The sequence below is a fragment of the Lampetra planeri genome, chromosome 64, assembly GCF_965212315.1.
Source record: "Lampetra planeri chromosome 64, kcLamPlan1.2.h2, whole genome shotgun sequence".
Classification (NCBI taxonomy): Eukaryota; Metazoa; Chordata; class Hyperoartia; order Petromyzontiformes; family Petromyzontidae; genus Lampetra; species Lampetra planeri.
Window position 1 is genome coordinate 1663072 of NC_136170.1, and position 20482 is coordinate 1683553.

At 54.5% G+C, this 20482-nt stretch overlaps 1 protein-coding gene across 4 annotated transcripts in view; it reads left to right on the forward strand.

Moving 5' to 3' along the window:
* The window catches only part of LOC144737076 (uncharacterized), an 86941-nt gene that overhangs the window by 30668 nt on the left and 35791 nt on the right, over positions 1–20482 (forward strand). Inside the window, exon 1 of one of the 4 annotated variants that reach the window (XM_078619736.1) lies at positions 9095–9942. The exons of the other annotated variants lie outside the window; for them this stretch is intronic. The gene's annotated coding sequence lies outside the window, so the exon portion shown is untranslated. Of the gene's footprint in view, positions 1–9094; positions 9943–20482 lie in introns of those variants that run through there. 4 annotated transcript variants of the gene reach the window in all.

Genomic DNA, 20482 nt, shown 5'->3' on the forward strand with positions numbered 1-20482 from the left:
GTGGTGATGACGGTGGTGGTGGTGCGGTGAGCGACGCAGGGTGTGGTGATGATCTCTGGCCGATTGTTGTTGAAAGTGGCACGGATTGTTGTTGGTGGCACAGAGGGGGGGGGGGGGGGTGACGATGAGTGGGGAGTGGGCTTGTCCTAATGAAATCGCCGCCGTGGCTAGGAGATGTTAACTACCTCGCCTGGTCTACAGGAGGTCGTGGGTTCGATCCCGACCCTGACGCCTGCTGCTGTATATTTGGAGTTTCAGTGTCTCTCTCATCATCACGGTGGCTAGGAGATGTTAACTATCTCGCCTCGTGTGCAGGAGGTCGTGGCTTCGATCACGCCTGCTGCATATTTGGAGTTTGCGGTGTCTCTCTCTCACCACGTGGTCGCGTGGATTGTTTTTCTACCAGGTCCTCCGGTTTTTTCCCTGCACATTTAGCACTCGCCTATTTGCCCGTCCAAGGACGCGGGTGAATTGCAGTAAATCTGAAACTTGCAAGCGGAAAGCAGACCGCGACGTGATATATTCATTGCAGCAATGCGTGTGCGATTTGTAAGGGCGCCGTGACACAGACCCGTTACATTTGAAGGTTATAATCCCCTGTTCATCACGACGTCCTTTTTACTCTGATGTCTCAACAGCGTGACGGAGATCACGTGACGTGAGGGCTCTGCCTTTGTAGTGAGGGTTGTGAGTTGACGCCGAGGAGGGGGGAGGAGGCGCCTCGCCCCCCCCCCCATGTGGGGTGACGTCACCCGCTAATTATTATGAATGGAGGTGGGCGTGTTCATTTGGAGTGACGTCACCTGCTCATGATTATTAATGAGGGGGGGTACATGTGGAGTGACGTCACCTGCTCATGTTTATTAATGACGGGGGGCTGGTCGATGTGGAGTGACGTCACCTGCTGATGTTTATTAATGAGGGGGGGGGGGGTACATGTGGAGTGACGTCACCTGCTCATGTTTATTAATGAGGGGGGCTGTTCGATGTGGAGTGACGTCACCTGCTGATGTTTATTAATGAGGGGGGGGGGGGCTGATCGACGTGGAGTGACGTCGCGAGCGTTGCACACAGACATTGTTGGCGGCTCATGAAAGTCGGTTTCCAAATGCGTTTGGAGTTCTTGTGGCCGCTCCTATTGATTTCCACGCGACGATAATCACACTTCATTGAACTATCAGTTTTGATCGCCAGGTCGCTTCCGAGAAACAAGTTAATAACCGTCGGTTGGCTTTACCTGCTGGGATGTGGATGGTTGAGTGTTGTATTTGTTTCGATTTAAAGCTTTCGTGACTGCAGGGATTCATCGTCTTAGTTCTTTCGGTAAAGTCACGTAGACTTTACCGAAAGAACCAAGATTTCGATTTAAAGCTTTCGCGACTGCAGGGATTCATATTCTTGGTTCTTGAATGGAAATAATAAAATAATAAAAATTAAACATAATATAATAATTTTCACGACGTTTCGGCCACAACGCAAGCAGCCGTCCTCAGGTGGAGAACAGGTCTGTCGAGGAGACAGCGTCTGAAGGCCGACAGACCTGTTCTCCACCTGAGGACGGCTACTTTTATTATGTTTTATTTGTGTTATTTTATTATTTCCATTCTACGTGACTTTACCGAAAGAACCAAGAAGATGAACCAAGAAGATGTTGTATTTGTGGCCTGTGTTTGGCTGAGTTGTTTGCCTTTCATGTACTTTGCACCACGATCGTGGTTGTTTTTGTACTGAAAGTTGTTGTTGTTGCAATGTTCTTAACCCGTGCCCCCAACTGTGCGCCTGTGAAAGAAACAACATCGGATTCCTCCTGCAGAATAAATCAATATTCTGATTTGGCTGTTACTAATATCTCCGAGGTGATCAGCCCACTTCGTGCTGGCGGTGGCGCGCACTTGCAGGGCTGCGCTTAGTGCCCTCCCCCCCCACCCACAGTTGCTGTTGTTGTTGTGGTGTTGTGTTGTGTGTGTGCTGTTGTGTGTGTTGTGTGTGTTGTTGTGTGTGTGGTGTGTGTGTTGTGTGCGTGTGGTGTGTGTGGTGTGTGCGTGTGGTGTGTGTGATGTACATGTGGTGTGCGTGTGGTGTGGTGTGCGTGTGGTGTGGTGTGCATGTGGTGTGTGTGTTCCGTGTGTTGTGTGGTGTGTGTGTGTGTGGTGTGCGTGTTGTGGTGTGTGTTGTGTGTGTGTTGTTGTGTGTGTGGTGTGTGTGTTGTGTTGGTGTGTTGTGTGCATGTGGTGTGTGTGTGTGTTCTGTGTGTGTTGTGCGTGTGGTGTGTGCGTGTGGTGTGTGTGATGTACATGTGGTGTGCGTGTGGTGTGGTGTGCATGTGGTGTGTGTGTTCCGTGTGTTGTGTGGTGTGTGTGTGTGTGGTGTGCGTGTTGTGGTGTGTGTTGTGTGCGTGTTTTGGGCCATTGTGTGGTCGTTGCCTGGCACCTAATCTTCGTGTTCATCCGTCCCTTCCGCGTGGGATTGAGCAACCTGGTTTCGGTTGCTAGCCGAGGTTGCAGGATTGTAGATTGTAAACTTTATTCTGCTGTCATGCTGTCTGACCTCATTCTCTGGCGTCGGATTTAATAATAATACTACTATGATTATATTTTACTACGTGTATATAGATTGTTTTCGCTTCCCCAAATCAGATTCAGAGTTCGCTTAGTGAGGTTTTTTTTTAGTGACTTATAAAAGGTCGCGACGTTACGGGCGCACACCGCACACAATCACGACACGCGCGCCTACCGTGTTACCTCTTTCCCACTGGCGCAACCGAGCCAGCCCGGCTCGGCTCAGGAGTAAGCCAACATTTTTTTTTCCACTGCGGAAGCCGTGCCGTGCCGTGCCGCTGACGTCACCCGCGGCGATCGCTTGGCGAAACGCGCGTGCAGGCGATGCGGTGACGCGGAGTAGTGGGTAACGTCACGCGAACTGCACACGTCACTGGCGATGGCCGCCGATGGTCGAGACTAAAGACGGAGTGGCAGCCGAAGGTTGGAGAGGCGGTTGGGAGGGGAGAGATGAACGCACGTGCCGAGAGCCCCTCCGAACGCGGAGATGGAGCGAACAAATGAGCTCGGGGCGCAGGAGTAGCCGGGGAGGGTCGCTACGTGGCAAGGAGCCGTCGCGGGGAAAGAGAGTGCGCGAGAGAGAGGGAGAGAGACGGTGAGCGGCAGGACGACTGGTGGCCTCCAGCCAGCGGTGGAGTGATCGTGGCTCGTAGCAAAAGTACAAACGACACGCGGCCGCTTGACGTCCCGCGTCGACGATGGGAGGCGATGAGCGAGGCGGATGAAAGCGCTCCGGAGGAAATAATTCGTGAGCTCAAAGCGCAGGGCAGGGTGGCGGCTCTGGATTGGATGCGCCCTGGCACCAAGGCCGGGGGGGGGGGGTGTTCGGACAAAACTCTCTCGGCTCGGGAGTTGCCGTGCGGCCTCTTGAAGGGCCCTGCTGCTTCGTGACCCTTGTTTTATTAAAGTCCCACCACCACCACCGTTGTTGATGTCCCACCACCACCACCGCCATTGAGGCCCCACCACCACCGCCGTTGAGGTCCCACCACCACCACCGCCATTGAGGCCCCACCACCACCGACATTGAGGCCCCACCACCACCACCATTGAGGTCCCACCACCACCACCACCACCGTTGTTGATGTCCCACCACCACCAACATTGAGGCCCCACCACCACCACCACCGCCATTGAGGCCCCACCACCACCACCATTGAGGTCCCACCACCACCACCACCGCCGTTGAGGTCCCACCACCACCACCACTGCCGTTGAGGTCCCACCACCACCACCGCCATTGAGGTCCCACCACCACCACCACCGCCATTGAGGTCCCACCACCACCACCACCGCCATTGAGGTCCCACCACCGCCATTGAGGCCCCACCACCACCACCGCCATTGAGGTCCCACTACCACCACCACCGCCGTTGAGGTCCCACCACCACCACCACCGCCGTTGAGGTCCCACCACCACCACCACCACCGCCATTGAGGTCCCACCACCACCACCGCCATTGAGGTCCCACCACCACCGCCATTGAGGTCCCACCACCACCACCGCCATTGAGGTCCCACCACCACCGCCGTTGAGGTCCCACCACCACCACCACCGCCATTGAGGTCCCACCACCACCACCACCACTGTTGAGGTCCCACCACCACCACCGTTGAGGTCCCACCACCACCACCATCACCACTTCCGTTGAGGTCCCACCACCATCACCGCCATTGAGGTCCCACCACCACCACCACCGCCATTGAGGTCCCACCACCACCGCCATTGAGGTCCCACCACCACCACCGCCATTGAGGTCCCACCACCACCGCCGTTGAGGTCCCACCACCACCACCGCCGTTGAGGTCCCACCACCACCACCACCACCGCCATTGAGGTCCCACCACCACCACCACCACTGTTGAGGTCCCACCACCACCACCACCACTGTTGAGGTCCCACCACCACCACCGTTGAGGTCCTACCACCACCACCATCACCACTTCCGTTGAGGTCCCACCACCACCACCATCACCGCCATTGAGGTCCCACCACCACCACCACCGCCGTTGAGGTCCCACCACCACTGTTGAGGTTCCACCACCACCACCACTGTTGAGGTCCCACCACCACTGTTGAGGTTCCACCACGACCACCGTTGAGGTCCCACCACCACCACCATCACCACTTCTGTTGAGGTCCCACCACCACCACCATCACCACTTCCGTTGAGGTCCCACCACCACCACCATCACCACTTCCATTGAGGTCCCACCACCACCACCAATAAGGTCCCACCACCACCGCCGTTGAGGTCCCACCACCACCACCATCACCACTTCTGTTGAGGTCCCACCACCACCACCATCACCACTTCCGTTGAGGTCCCACTACCACCACCATCACCACTTCCGTTGAGGTCCCACCACCACCACCATCACCACTTCCGTTGAGGTCCCACCACCACCACCATCACCACTTCTGTAGAGGTCCCACCACCACCACCAATAAGGTCCCACCACCATCACCACTTCCGTTGAGGTCCCACCACCACCATCACCACCACCGTTGAGGTCCCACCACCATCACCACTTCCGTTGAGGTCCCACCACCACCACCAATAAGGTCCCACCAACCCCACCACCGTTCTTGTATTCACCACATTCAAAAACATTTCTCGGCGTGTTAATTCGTTTGCCGATCCCCCCCCCTGTCCCCGTGCTCTAAGGAGTCGTCGAGGGGGCAGCGGTCGTTGACCAAATCCACGAAACCCGAAAGCTTTCAGAACCACAACCGGAATATTTATTTATTTAAGTTTAGACTCCGCCGAAGGAATGATTGATCTTTGTTTCACAGATGCCTGTCCAGCCTGGGCACGGGGTGGGGGGGCGTTGGGTGATGGGGGTCAGGAAGTTACAACAACAAAGAACACGATAGGAGTGCTAAATAGAGAGATTAAAAAAGAGGGGCGATGGGGTAAACAAATAACTACATATGAATAAATGTGAAACACGTTATTTTATGACTTTTATACGGTACCATTGACGCACGCACAACACGTGGCCTCCCAGCGCCTTACAAGATCATAAACCCGAAGCCTCAACGAAACCCTGAACAGATGTGTGACTGAACAAAATCCTGCACGAATTAAAAATCCCATTGTGTGCAGCTCGGGGCGCTAACCACTGCGCCACCGCTCCCCCTATCAGGCTAACAAAGACAAAGCTCCCCCATGTAGCCTGTGACAGGCTGTTGCGGCAAGTGCCATTAGCGAGTAGCAGCAGCAGAACCTATGAAGGCCGGTACGGTGGCACACGAAGTGGTGGGTGACTAGCACCACCGCCGGACCGCCTTTGTCTCCCCAAAGTGGCGATGTTTACACACCGCACCGGGTATTCGTTTGCTGCTGAGTCGACCTAGGGGAGGCCCAGCACCGGTCGCAGATGATAATCGTCGGCGCACGGGTGAACAAACACGCGCGCGTGCCAGGTCCAAAGGTGGTCGCTGTGATGATGATGGTGGTGGTGCATCAGTAAGTGCGTAGAGATGCGAGCACGTGGTTTTAATTCAAAGAGAGCACACTCGGCTAACGCGGTCGGAAATCCACCACCATCATCACCACCGTCATCATCATCATCGATTACCACCGTCATCATCGAGCCATGGTCAATCCACTGCTGGATGAAGGACGGAGGGTCTCTCCTTCCGAGGCACGATCAAGTTGAATCAAAATCAGAAGCAGATGAAATATTCGTACCGGAGGAATCCGATGAGTTCTAGATTTGAAGCTTTCGTGACTGCAAGTCTTCATATTCTTAGGTTTTTTCGGTAAAGTCACGTAGGTAAAAAATCTAAATTAATAAAAGTAAAATAAGCATAACATAAAAATCACGACGTTTCGGAGGCAACACCAGCTTCCGTCTTCAGGTGGAACCGTCACAGCACGCTTGCTGTATCAAGTAAATGAGAGATTCCAAGGGATACTAGCCCGTATATATACTGGTTGTAGACTAGCCGTAGTCTCAAGCCGCACCTTACCGTAATAATAAAAGTGGGCCGGTCCTGATCCATCCCCCTCCCCTCAACCAGTATACATACGGAGTAGTATCCCTTGGAATCTCTCATTTACTTGATTACAGCAAGCGTGCTGTGACGGTTCCACCTGAAGACGGAAGCTTGTGTTGCCTCCGAAACGTCGTGATTTTTATTTTATGTTTATTTTACTTTTATTAATTTTGATTTGTTACCTACGTGACTTTACCGAAAAAAACTAAGAATATGAATCCGATGAGCTGTAAAGCTCTTTTTCGACAGATGTCCTCCTCCACGGTGGAGTTGTTTTGTCGCTCACCACTTTGGCTGTGACTCCGTGCTTAGTCTCGACCATTGGTCCACGTGAACCCAGTTAGGGGACGTGTTCTTGTCAAAGCAGGTACACCAACGGTCACAACGGATGGCATGAAAAGTGACGACGATGACGACGATTATTATGATGATGATGATGACGACGACGACTATGATGATGTCGCCGCCACCACCGCCACCACCACCACCGCCATCGCCGCCGCCACCGCCGCCACCACCGCCGCCACCGCCGCCGCCACCGCCGCCACCACCGCCGCCACCGCCGCCACCGCCGCCGCCACCGCCGCCACCGCCACCGCCATCGCCACCACCACCGCCGCCACCACCACCGCCACCACCACCACTCATCGCCACCACCACCGCCACCACCGCCCACCGCCGCCACCACCACCCACCACCGCCGCCACCACCACCCATCGCCACCGCCACCACCGATACCACCACCACCAACACCACCACCGCCGCCACCGCCACCACCCATCGCCACCACCACCACCCATCGCCACCACCACCACCAATACCACCACCATCACCACCACCGCCACCACCGGTAACGATTATCGTGAAGCGGTCCTGGACCCTGGCCCCCCTCTAGGTCGACTTGGCCTCAAATGACTTCATGGCGCGGTTGTGTAATAATCGGCAGTGGGGAGACAAAGGCGGCCGGTCGTGGTTTTTCTGGCCATGGCAAGCGGCGTCACGTGTCTTTCCCGCCGACCTTCACGGGTTGCTGCTTTTCACGTTTCTGTTTGTGGCGATTGCACCCGATTCAAGAGCCGAGTGGCTCACAGGCAGAGGTCGCAACCGGGTACCCGATACCCGTACCCTACCCGATACCCGGCTAGCCGTATCCGGCCGGGTACGGGTACCAGTTTGCGACAATGGTGCGGCCGGGAACGGGTACGGGTAGGCCGTGAGTCACTGGTGAGTCACCATTTGTCACTCATTTCCCAACGTCTTGTCTCTTCTCACAATTCAAGTTCCTAGAATCAACCCACCCGCGCCTGCAACATGGCTTCATCCCAGAGGTCGCAATCAGGTACCCGATACCCGTACCCGGCCGGGTACGGGTAGGGTACGGGTACGGCCGGGTACGGGTACCCGTTTGCGACCCTGGTGCGGCCGGGTACGGGTAAGGAATCAAAACCCGTTTGCGACCTCTGCTCACAGGGCAATGCCTAATACATGGACTGAACTGAATGCTCGCCAACAGAACTTGCAGTGAAAAGTCTGTCGAAGGCGATACGGGGGGAGGGGGAGATCTATGTCATGTGATGGCGAGTGGGAGAGTGTGAGCAAAGCTTGCGGGTTCCATTGGGTGACGAAGGAGATACAAACCGTGGACTATTGAAAAAAAGAGGGGAAAAGAGAGAGATGATGAGAGAGAGGGGAGGGGGAGAGAGATGATGGGGAGACTTTTAAACAACTTTTATTGCCGCCAGCAGCAACAGCACTGGAGGCGATTTCGATTAGAAACACAAAAAGTCACCAGCAAACACAAATGAAATATTAACGCTACAAATCCACGCGCCGTGGCGCTAAAAGCACCGCGCACAACACGAAAGAAAAGCCACGTGGTGGTGGTGGTCATCGCGCACGGCACGGTGACGAGCGAACGCTTCAGAAGAGAGAGGAGAGGGAGATGATGGAGAGAGAGAGGGGGGAGGGAGGGAGGGAGCTGATGGAGGAAGATGATGGAGAGAGAGGGAGGGAGCTGATGGAGGGAGATGATGGAGTGAGCGAGAGAGTGAGCGAGAGGTGGGGGTTTACATAAAGCAAAGTTATTATTTAAAAAAAAAATTACGAAATGATGAACGAAGCAAAGTGCCGAATACACCGAGCATCTTCTTGTTTCCAAAAAAAAAAGAGAAAGGGGAGGGAGGGAGATGATGGAGGAAGATGATGGAGAGAGAGAGAGAGGGGAGGGAGGGAGATGATGGAGAGAGAGAAAAATGAGAGGAGAGGGAGGGAAGGGAGAGAGGCAAGCTTTGCAAGTGGAGTGGCTGAGAGGGGTGTGTGTGGGGGGGGGGTCTTTGCAGCTGACTCAGGGAGAAGCCGTGAGGTGGTGGAGGAGGGGGAAAGCTGTCGAGGGGGATGGGGGGGAGAGAGATGAGAGGGTGGGGATGAGAGGAGGAGGAGGGGGGGTGAGGAGATTGGTGGATGAGGGAGGGACTGCACGTGGAGTGTACGGGGAGTGCTGCTTTTGTGGTGGAGGAGTTTGTGCCGTGCCGTACACTCGCCACGCTCCGGATTTGGAGCTGCTGCTGCTGTTGTTTGTTTGTTTGCTGTTGTTGCTGTTGTTGTTCGCTGCCCTTCTCGGCCGAGGCTCGTTCGTGGCGCCGCGAATAAGAAGCGAGAGAGCGAGTGGAGAGTAACTTCAGCAGCCATTGGAGGAGAGCGGAGAGGGCGAGAGAGAGAGAGCGTCCCTTTACCCTCCCTGCAGGCAGTCCCGGCGCCTTTGTGCTGCTGGTTACCAGCCTCGTCTCACCCACCACTCACCCACCACTCACTCACTCACCCACCACTCACTCACCCACACTCACCCACCACTCGCTCACCACTCACTCACCCACCACTCACCCACCACACTCACCCCACTCACTCACCCACCACTCACCCACCCCACCACTCACTCACCCACCACTCACTCCACTCACTCACCCACCACTCACCCCCACCAACTCACTTACCCACCACTCACCCAGTGCATCTCTCTCCCCACTCGTCCCCCCCCCCATGTACCGCCGTCTATCTCCGCTGTGTCTCTCTTGACCCACCGTGATCGACTCTTCACCTGGTTGGGACTCGCAGTTGAACCCCGTTAGTCTCCCGTGTCCCCCCGTGTCTCCACGTGTCTCCCAGTCCTGTACCTCCCCCCCCCTCCCTCCCGTGTCTCCCTGTCCTGTACCCCCTCCCTCCCGTGTCTCCGTGTCCCACTTGGCCCCCTTCTCCCTTCGCTCCGTGTCCCCAACAACCACAACCACCACCAGCCACAACCAACTACAACCACCAACCACCAACCATGGCAAGTGCCCTGCAACGCACCCCAAGCAAGAAAGCCTTTCAGAGTCTGCTCAGGTGAGTCTGCGTCTTCTTCCGCCTTCACAGTAAACGCGACGTTCAGCCAACGTCGGGACAACGTTGAGCCGACGTTGGGCCATCGTTGGGTCAACGTTCGGCCGAAGTTGGGCCGGCATTCGGGGAACGTTGGGCCTACGTTCAGCGGTTTACCTGGCCGCCCTTCTCCGTCTCTCGTGTTGTGGTTGTATATTTGTGGGTTTGTTTTTTACATTCGGCTGCTCCTACTTCTGCCTAGGGATCGACTCGCCCTGAAAGTTTCGCTCCATCTCCCTCGTACCGCCTAAAACCTAAGCGCGGCCCCCGATCGGAATCTGCGTTCATCCTGGAGGAATCCGATGCGCCGTAAAGCTCTTTTGAGCCTGCTGATCAATTGCATGGGGTGGGGAGGAGGAGGAGGATTGCAAGTGGGGAAACTGCAGGGGCCGTTGTAAGGCGCGCAGAGCCGCGAGACGGGCCAGCAGATTGAAGCAAAGCACGCGCCGGATTCTTGAATCCATCTGTGCGGCGGCGGCGCTTTGAACGTTATCTCTTCCTCGTACGGTGCGCGTTGTTTTCTTTCTTTCAAAACCTTGGCGCACCGTACCGCTTACCCACAACTAGGCCAGCGATTAATGAACGATAAACGGTGGACGGAACAACCCACATCTGACGCCAGAATCGCTACGCTTTGGCTCCACGACTTAGCCCCCCCGTGGGCCCGTGGCTCACGAAAGGGACTGATGCCCCTGATTTCACCGCCTCCCCTCCCCCCCATCATCATCGGTACGGTTGCCACCTTTTTCAGTCCACGCGCGCAACCGGTGTTTGCCATGCGCAGGCGGTTAAGAAGATATCGGAACAGCTGGAGCCAAGAATCGCAGCGTCTTAAGTGGTGGATTTTTAAGCAAAATTGGCACTTTAATGAAAAAAAAAACAAGGCTGATAGACTTCCAAAGAACCCATACTCTTAGTTTTTTCGGTAAAGTCACGTAGGCAAAAATAAAAATAAATATGAAAATTAAATAATAAAATGATAGAAATAATAATAGAAATAAAATAAAATCTAGAATTCCAAAGAACCGGCCGGTTAAATTTCGATTTAAAGCTTTCGTGACTGCAGGGATTCATCTTCTTGGTTCTTTCGGTAAAGTCACGTAGAATGGAAATAATAAAACAGTAAAAATAAAACATAACAAAATAATTCTCACGACGTTTCGGCCAAAACGCAAGCAACCGTCCTCAGGTGGAGAACAGGTTTCACGTCGTGAGAATTATTGTATTATGTTTTATTTTTATTATTTTATCATTTCCATTCTACGTGACTTTACCGAAAGAACCAAGAAGATGAACCGGCTGGTTGACCCAACCCAAGCCGGGAACATCCCTTGGAAAACCGGGACGCGTGGCAACCGCAGTCACCCGTGGCTCCACCACCCCTGATCCCGTAAACGTCATTCGCTCTTACCGATGGCCATCGTGGCACCGACTTGTCTAGGCCCAGGGCTGGCAAATCTCCCAGTAATTACAGGATTAGCCGGTTGTACCACCTGCCCGGAACATTGGTATATGGTCCAATAAAAATGTGCACGCCAAGACTTGGGTGTAGAAACTGTAGGTGGGTGGGTGGGTGGTGGTGGTGATGATGGATTATCCATACTTTGAGCCGTGACTATGATTATATTATCGATGATGATGGGTGGTGGCACTTGTGTATGTTGAACTTTTTTCGCACCGTACGTAGCCAACCGTGGCTAATTGGAGGTGCGGCGGGGGGGTAAGAAACTAAACACAAACATCAGCTCTCAAGAAATTCGTTTTCAAAAGTGCATGGCTCCAGTGGCGTCCTAATGTTGGAAGGCAGAACGTTCCAGACGGCCGCGGAGGCGCATCTGATGATGATGATAGTGATGGTCGTGATGGTGGTGATGATAATAATGATGATGGTCGTGATGATGGTGATGGTCGTGATGATTGTGATGATGATGGTGATGATAATAATGATAATGGTGGTGATGGTCGTGATGATGGTGGTGATGATGGTGATGATGGTGATGATGATGGTGATGTAGGTGATGGTCGTGATGATGGTGATGGTGGTGATGATGGTGATGGTGGTGATGATGGTGATGGTGGTGGTGATGGTGATGGTGGTGATGATGGTAATGGTGATGATGATGATGGTCATGATGATCGTCGTGATGATGTTGATGATGGTGATGATGATGGTGATGATGATGGTCGTGATGATGGTGATGGTCGTGATGATGGTGATGGTCGTGATGATGGTGATGATGATGGTCGTGATGATGGTGATGATGGTGATGATGATGGTCGTGATGATGGTGATGGTGGTGATGATGATGGTCGTGATGATGGTGATGATGGTCGTGATAATGATGGTGACGATGGTGATGATGGTCGTGATGATAGTGGTGATGATGGTGAATGGAACGAGTCGGAGAGGCCGACCATCACCAAGGAGATGGAGCGATGGAACCAGCTCCTTGCGCTGGTGCAGGTTGAATTGTTGGATTTGTGAGAGGGCGGTGGCTTAGAGAGGCTCTTTATCCAGCAGTGGATCGAAAATGCCCGACGGTGATGACGCTGCATACCTGCAAGATAATTTCGCCCCATCCCGAACGATTCCACGAATTGCCACGTGCGGTGCAAACCTCCCGGATATTTATTTTTACCCCCCAAATTTTTTTTTTGCTTTTCGGTTCGAGGCCATCGCTTGCCAACGCAGCTCTGCCTCCCGTGGGGCTTTGACAAGTCCACGTGAGGCTAATTGGACGGCACGCGGGAAAGCGCAATTGGAAGAAAAAAAATTAACCCGTAAAAACAAAGTTTTTCACTATAAATCCTTTATATGCGTGGCATTGGTTTTATTTTATTATTCATTTCTGTTTTTCTTGAGTAAGAGTTTCATTTTTATCACATTGGTATTTTAAATTAAATATGAATTTTTTTTTTCCCTAAAAAGTGGAAAATTTTGGAAAAAAATTTTCGCGAAAATAAATTGTCACGCACAACGAGTCTGTGTGCAAAATGTCAGCTCGATTGGATCACGGGAAGTGGGTTAAAAAACGACCGAAAGTTTTGCACGGTCCTAAGCAAGCAAGCAAGTGAACTTAATATAATGGATTTAAAAACGACCGATTTGCTCTCTTTATTATTACTGAACAATTATCAGGCAGTTAAACTTCGATTTAAAGCGTTCGTGACTAGCAGGGATTCATCTTCTTGGTTCTTTCGGTAAAGTCACTTCATTCAGACGCTGTCTTTCCGACAGCCCTGTTCTTCACCTGAGGACGGCTGCTTGCGTTGTGGCCGAAACGTCGTGAGAATTGTATTTTATTATGCTTTATTTTTATTATTTTATTATTTCCCTTCTACGAGACTTTCCGAAAGAACCAAGAATTATCAGGCATTTGCAAAAACAACAACAAAAACGTCTCCCTGCACACTACTTGCAGCTACCGTGAGAGTAAGAATCGCATTTAATGAATGAATGGATGTTACAGTACCCTATTGTAGCGTGGTTGGCATGGATTTCGGGGACGAGGAATGAAATTCCCTCCCCCCATCTCCCCCCCCCATCTCCCCCCTCCATCCCCCCCCATCTTCCCCCCCATCTCCCCCCCCCATCTCCCCCCCCATCTCCCCCCCCCATCTCCCCCCCATCTCCCCCCCCCATCTCCCCCCCATCTCCCCCCCCCCCATCTCCCTCCCCCCATCTCCCCCCCCATCTCCCCACCCTCCCATCTCCCCCCATCTCCCCCCATCTCCCCCCCCCATCTCCCCACCCTCCCATCTCCCCCCATCTCCGAGTATCGGGTAGGGTACGGGTGTCGGGTACCCGGTTGCGACCTCTGCCTTCGCCTGGCTTTTTATGAGCCACCACATTGGGGCGCTAGGAGATGTTGACTACCTCGCCTGGTGTACAGGAGGTCGTGGGTTCAATCCCGACCCTGACGCCTGCTGCTGTATATTTGGAGTTTGTCTCTCATCACCATCACGGTGGCTAGGAGATGTTGACTACCTCGCCTGGTACGCAGGAGGTCGTGGGTTCGATCCCGACCCTGACGCCTGCTGCTGCTGTACATTTGGAGTTTGCGTGTCTCATCATCATCACGGTGGCTAGGAGATGTTAACTACCTCGCCTGGTGTACAGGAGGTCGTGGGTTCGATCCCAACCCTGACCGCCTGCTGCTGCTGTATATTTTTAGTTTGCGTGCCTTTCTCTCCCCGTGGTCGCCGTACGATTTTTCTCTGTGTCCTCCGGTTTTTCCCCTGCACGCGTAGAATCAACACCTTGCTTTTAGTGTATTTGGCTCCTGCTAGACATTTCCACACGACGACGATGATAAGATCACTTCGTTGAGCAATCATATTGTGATCGCCAGCTCGCTTCTAGAGCTGCTAAATCGTAGCTCAGCGAGGCCTTTACCTGCGTAAAGTAAAACAAAGAGAGGTGAATTTCGATTTAAAGCTTTCGTGACTGCAGGTATTCATCTTCTTGGTTCTTTCGGTAAAGTCACGTAGAAGGGAAATAATAAAATTATAAAAATAAAACATAATAAAATACAATTCTCACGACGTTTCGGCCACAACGCAAGCAGCCGGTCCTCAGGTGAAGAACAGGTCTGTCGGAAAGACAGCGTCTGAATGTTGCTGTCTTTCCGACAGACCTGTTCTTCACTTGAGGACGGCTGCTTGCGTTGTGGCCGAAACGTCGTGAGAATTGTATTTTTTATTACGTTATTATTTCCCTTCTACGTGACTTTACCGAAAGAACCAAGAAGAAAACAAAGAGAGTTGAGTTTGGCCAGCAGCCTTAGCTGCCCGACACACCTCGAGCTCATTCGCAGGCTTCCATCTTCGCAGTTGACCTTCTTTGGCAATCCACGCGGTCATTATTCCCAACGAATTTGGCTCAATTCCAGCTTGCCGGTGCTACCTGGTGACCCACTTTGCACCGCGTGAGAGTGAGCCCCGCGCGCGCGCGCGCGAGCATCTATGTGTAATAAAATCCGTGCTGCCCTGTGGCGTGGATAACAAAGGGGGTTGGGGCACATGCGAAGGTTACTTCGGCAGTTGTTCTATGACATCATCTTCCGGGGTGGGCGAGGGGTGGGGGAGGGGGGTGCCGTTTCTGGGGTGCCAAGGTCACATTGCAACGCTGCCTTGAGTCGATTCGCAATGAACGGGAGTGGTTGGTTTTGGGGGGGGGGGGGGTGGTTTGGGGGGGGGTGGTTGTTTTGGGGGGGGGGTGGTTGTTTTGGGGGGGGGGGTGGTTGTTTTTGGGGGGGTGGTTGTTTTGGGGGGGGGTGGTTGTTTTTGGGGGGGGGTGGTTGTTTTTGGGGGGGGGGTGTGGTTTTTTGGGGGGGGAGTGGTTGTTTTTAACGGTGACCCGACAAATACGAATCTCTGTGTCATCTCGTGTCTCTCTTACCCCCAATGTGACCCCCCGTGTCTCTCAATGTCTCGCACCTCGCCTTGTCTCCCTAGTTCGCCCTCCGAGCCACCCCGTGTCTTCCCCAGTTCTCCCGTCTCTCCGTGCGTTCTCCTGCCTCTCTCTCTCTGTGTCATCTCGTGTCTCTCTTACCCCAATGTGTACCCCGTGTCTCACCCATGTCTCGCACCTCGCCGTGTCTCCCAGTTCACCCTCCGAGCCACCCCACGTCTTCCCCCATCTCTCCCGTCTACTCCGCGTCCGCAAGCCCCCCGCCCCCGTCACGCCGCTTTGTCCCGCTCGAGTTCGCTGACTCACCCCGGTGCGATGGGGTTTTTTTGTTTCTCCGGCAGCTTAACCGCGCGAGCCGGACGGACATTCTCACCGCCGCAAACCGCAGTGCATTGACGGGGTGCGTCACGGCACCCGCCCCCCCCCCCCGTGATATTCGCTTGATGCCCGGTGAATCTTTCTCTTGGATGGGAATCAAATTCGCCCTTTTCTTGAATCGTCGGAGCGTTTGGGAATCGGAACGATGGACCGGAGAGAGTTGTTGTTATTGTTGTTGTTGTAGTGACCTGCGGTGTGGCGGGTGAGCGGTGTTATAACCTGTAGTGTGGCGGGTGAGCGGTGTTATAACCTGTCGTCAAATCACACGGGTGGAGGAAGCATCAAGGAGGGAAGTTCACGTGAACAGCAGCCAGGGTAGTAGCGATAGAAGAGGTGGGTGGGTAGGTGGGTGGGTGGGTGAGTGGGTGGGTGTGTGGGTGAGTGGGTGGGTGGGTGGGTGAGTGAGTGAGTGGGTGGGTGAGTGAGTGAGTGAGTGGGTGGGTGAGTGAGTGAGTGGGTGGGTGAGTGAGTGAGTAGGTTGGTGGGTACGTAGGTGAGTGAGTAGGTTGGTGAGTGGGTGGGTGGGTGGGGTGAGTGAGTGGGTGGGTGGGGTGAGTGAGTGGGTGAGTGGGTGGATGGGTGGATGGGTGAGTGAGTGGGTGGATGGGTGGATGGGTGGATGGGTGAGTGGGTGGATGGGTGGGTGGGTGGATGGATGGGTGGGTGAGTGAGTAGGTGGGTGGGTGAGTGAGTGTGTTGTTATGACCTTTAGTGTAGCAGTTGGTGCGTTGCGCTAAGAACCCGACGGCCGAGTTCGATTCCCGCTCACGACCAACACCAGTGACGATTATCTGAACCGGTGCTGGGCCTCCCCTAGGTCGACTCATCCTCAAACTTGCACCTGGTGTGGTGTGTAAACATCGTCACTAGGGAGACAAAGGCGGCCGGGCGTGGTGCTGGCCACCCGCCCCCTCGCGTGCCGTTCCGGCCTTCATAGGTGCTCGCTAACAGCACTTGCCCCTACAGTCCGTTAAGGCTACACGGGAGTGGGGGAATCTGTGTCTGTTTTTCGTTTACGTTGTTGATGCTGGTGGCTGGACACGGCTATGGGTGAGGCGAGGGTGGACAACTGGTGGCGAGGGTGGACAACTGGTGGCCAGGGTGGACGACTCGTCACATCAACCCGCCGTGCGCATCTAAGAAAGTGGCCACCGCATACCAAAACGGTTGGCACGTTTGAATATTTTTCACTTGAAGTATTTTTTTAAAAATTAATATATTTAAAAACATTTGATCCGTGTAATTATTCTGACGACATCCACACGGCGCTATTTCTATTTGCGTCAACAGGTTTTAGCTGACCGCACTGCTGCGTGGGGGAAATCGAGAGTTGGGGGGGGGGGTGTCACACAAGTGGTTGAATTGAGGTGCGCGGCCCTCATCTCTGGCGGTGGTGGCGGCTCTGGATGGCGTGGGGGGCACGGGGGGGGGGCACGGGGGGGGGGCACGTGCGTAATGGAGATGTGTGCGTGTAGTTGTGCGTGCGTCTGTGTGTGTCTGTGTGTGTGGTTGGGTGTCTGTGTGTGAGCGATCCATGGGGGTGACGCGTGTTGGCAGCAGTCAATTAACTCGGGCGAATCGACGTGTGAAAGAGGCCGTCTTGTTTCACGCGTGCGTACGTGTGCGTGTGTGTGCGCGTGTGTGCGCGTGTGTGCGCGTGTGTGTGCGCGTGTGTGCGCGTGTGTGCGCGCGTGTGTGCGCGTGTGTGCGTGTGTGTGCGTACGTGTGCGTGTGTGTGCGCGTGTGTGTGTGCGCGTGTGTGCGCGTGTGTGCGCGCGTGTGCGCGCGTGTGCGTGTGTGTGCGTGTGCGTAGTGGGGAGCGGTGGCGCAGTGGTCAGCGCTACGCTACGAACCCAGCGACCCGAACTCGATTCCCGCTCATGGTCAACACCGGTGACGATTGTCAGAACCGGTCCTGGGCCTCCCCTAGGTCGGCTCAGCCACACAATGAGTACCTGTTGTGATGTGTTAACATCGCCACTAGGGAGACAAAGGCGGCCGGGCGTGGTGCTGGCCAAAACACCCCCTCGTGTGCCGTGCCGGCCTTCATAGGCGCTACTCACTAACAGCACTTGCCCCAACAGTCTTAGCATCTGCTGAAGGTAAATCCGCCTTAACATCGCAATCTAAATTGCTTTCTACGGGATTAGATCCTTGCTGACGACCCACAGAGGTTGCCAGAGCTCAGAGGTCGCAACCGGGTACCCGATACCCGTACCCTACCCGATACCCGGCTACCCGTACCCGGTCGGGTACGGGTACCCGTTTGCGACCCTGGTGCGGCTGGGTACAGGTAAGGAATCAAAACCCGTTTGCGACCTCTGCCAGAGCTCCATCGTCAGGCACCAGCTGAACCCTGGGGGTCGCTCCTTGAGCCGGTGGTGCTTCTCGTTTGTCTTGAAAGTTAATGTCTGATCCACTAATTGCATTTTCGTTGTTGCGACCGCTGTGCATTGTGAGTTGGGGCCCTCCGTAATCTGTGCCGCACCTCTCGCAGCCCGGTGGTTACTCCACTGCTGGATGACTGCCCTTAGAACAACAACAACCGCAACACTTGAGCAAGCTGCTGCTGGTCGTCGTCGCTGCTGCTTGCTCCGAACTCGGATACCCACCCCGAATTCGATTCCCGCTCACGGCCACCACCACAACCACCACCGCCGCTACCATCGCCACCCTGGTGGTGGTGGTGGGGATAGTAGTGGTGGTGGTAGTGGTGGTGGCTAAACCGCAGCCAACCCCAAACTCTTTCTAAGCTTGTCCCGCGCTAACAGCACTTGCCCCCAGCATCCCGTGCCGGCTACACCCAGAGGGAGGGGGGTGGGCCTTTGTCTTTGTGTCTCCGGCCGGTGTGGGCATCCAAATCGCGGGGAGATGACAGCCACCGACTGATCGACCGACTCCCTCGTGTGCCCCCCCCATTTTTTTGTGTTTAGCCCTGGGGGAGATGATGTTACGCCATGGGTATGCGTGGCCGATTCACCGGTGATACGGGAGGGATGTAGGAGGGGAGGGTGGGTGTGGTGTGCTTTGTGTGGGAGTGTGACGGCTTGGTGGTGTGTCAGACCTCACAGCTGTAGAGGCGGCACAACGTGGAGGGGGGGGAGAGAACACAAAAAAAAACCTCACCCCCATAAAAAAAAAGAATTCCCCCCAACAAAAAATCCTCAGCTGGCCCCGACAATGGCTTATCGGTACCCGCCACGGTGACATCTGCTACCAATGATTTTCTCGAGCCGTTTGATCTCCGGGTTAGAACCGCGCGCGATAGCAACCGTTCCATCGTAGCTTTGATGTATATTGCCGCAAGCGTTACACGGGCACTGGCCTGCGGTGCGTTTGATAGCGGATTTCGATTTGGCAAGAAATGACGGCCTGTGGTGGTGGTGGTGGTGTTGTTTGACGCGCCCACGGAGGAATTGTGTTGCCGATGACACCGACGGCGATATACGCTGTGCGCCTAGGGTGGTGGACACTGCCCCAGGTGGTGGACACTGCCCCGGGTGGAGCGCATGACCCACACAATGCACCGCACTTTACGCTTGCATGTACAGCCGTACATCCCGACATCCCGCAGACCAAGGCCGCGTAGAGCGAGGGGAACGCCCGCACATGTATCATGGGTCCCATGATACAGCTGCTGCTGCAGCTGCTGTTCTATCATGGGACCCATGATACTGGTGGCATTGCCCTTGTACCGCTCTCCGGTCTGACACTGGCGGTGAGACTGGGCCCTATAGATGGCTACTGCTGTCCACTGCTGAAGGCCAATCGGTGTCACAGACAATGCCCCAGTGTGTGATTATCCTCAAAACTTAGAACTCAATTTTAACCCACTTCCCAATCAGGTATCGACTGCAAACTTGGTATACTTATGTCATACTGATGACAAAACTATATTCTATCATTAAAAATAAAAACTCGATTTTTTAAACATTATTTTTTACACGTTATGTTTCGGCTTGGCTCTAATTGTCCACGCTCAACTGACGTTGGCTGTAATCGGCCACGGCCCCCTTACGTTGTGGCAAGCTTTGGGGGCCACTTCCTGGAGTCGTGGAGTTCTTCCCTTACTAGTACGGTACAATTAATTAAAGCGTGTTTTAAAAAAAGTTAAAAAAAAATCTTACTTATTCAGAAGCGACCTGGCCTCAAATGATGCATGTTCACCGCAATTACTCTCTCTGTGTGTGTGTGTGGCTCATGCAGTATCTTGATTAATTGCAAAAGGTTTCGTCTATTCGGTGTCTGAGCATCTGAACACATCTCCTGCTTCAGGATTGCCAGAGAGGCTTAACGCGCTGGTCTTATACTGGTAGGAACCACCTGGTTACACCAGCCCACAGGGGATTATTGTGTCCGTCCGTCGTGCATCCAAAAATGGGAGGGGTGGGGCTGGGTGGAGAGGGGAGGGTGGGGATGGGCTGGGTGGGGAGGGGAGGGTGGGGAGCGGCTGGGTAGGGAGGGTGGGGCTGGATTGGGGGTGGGAGGGGATGGGTGGGGAGGGGAGGGTGGTGAGGGGCTGGGTGGGGAGGGGATGGGTGGGGAGGGGCTGGGTGGGGCTGGGTGGGGCTGGGTGGGGAGGAGGGGGAGGGTGGGGCTGGGTGGGGGGTGGGAGGGCTGGGTGGGGTGGGGCTGGTCACCCCGTGGTGCCCTTATAAAACTCAACGTTTAACCTACTCACGCCGGCTGCTTGTGCCCGCCCTCACAGTCGGG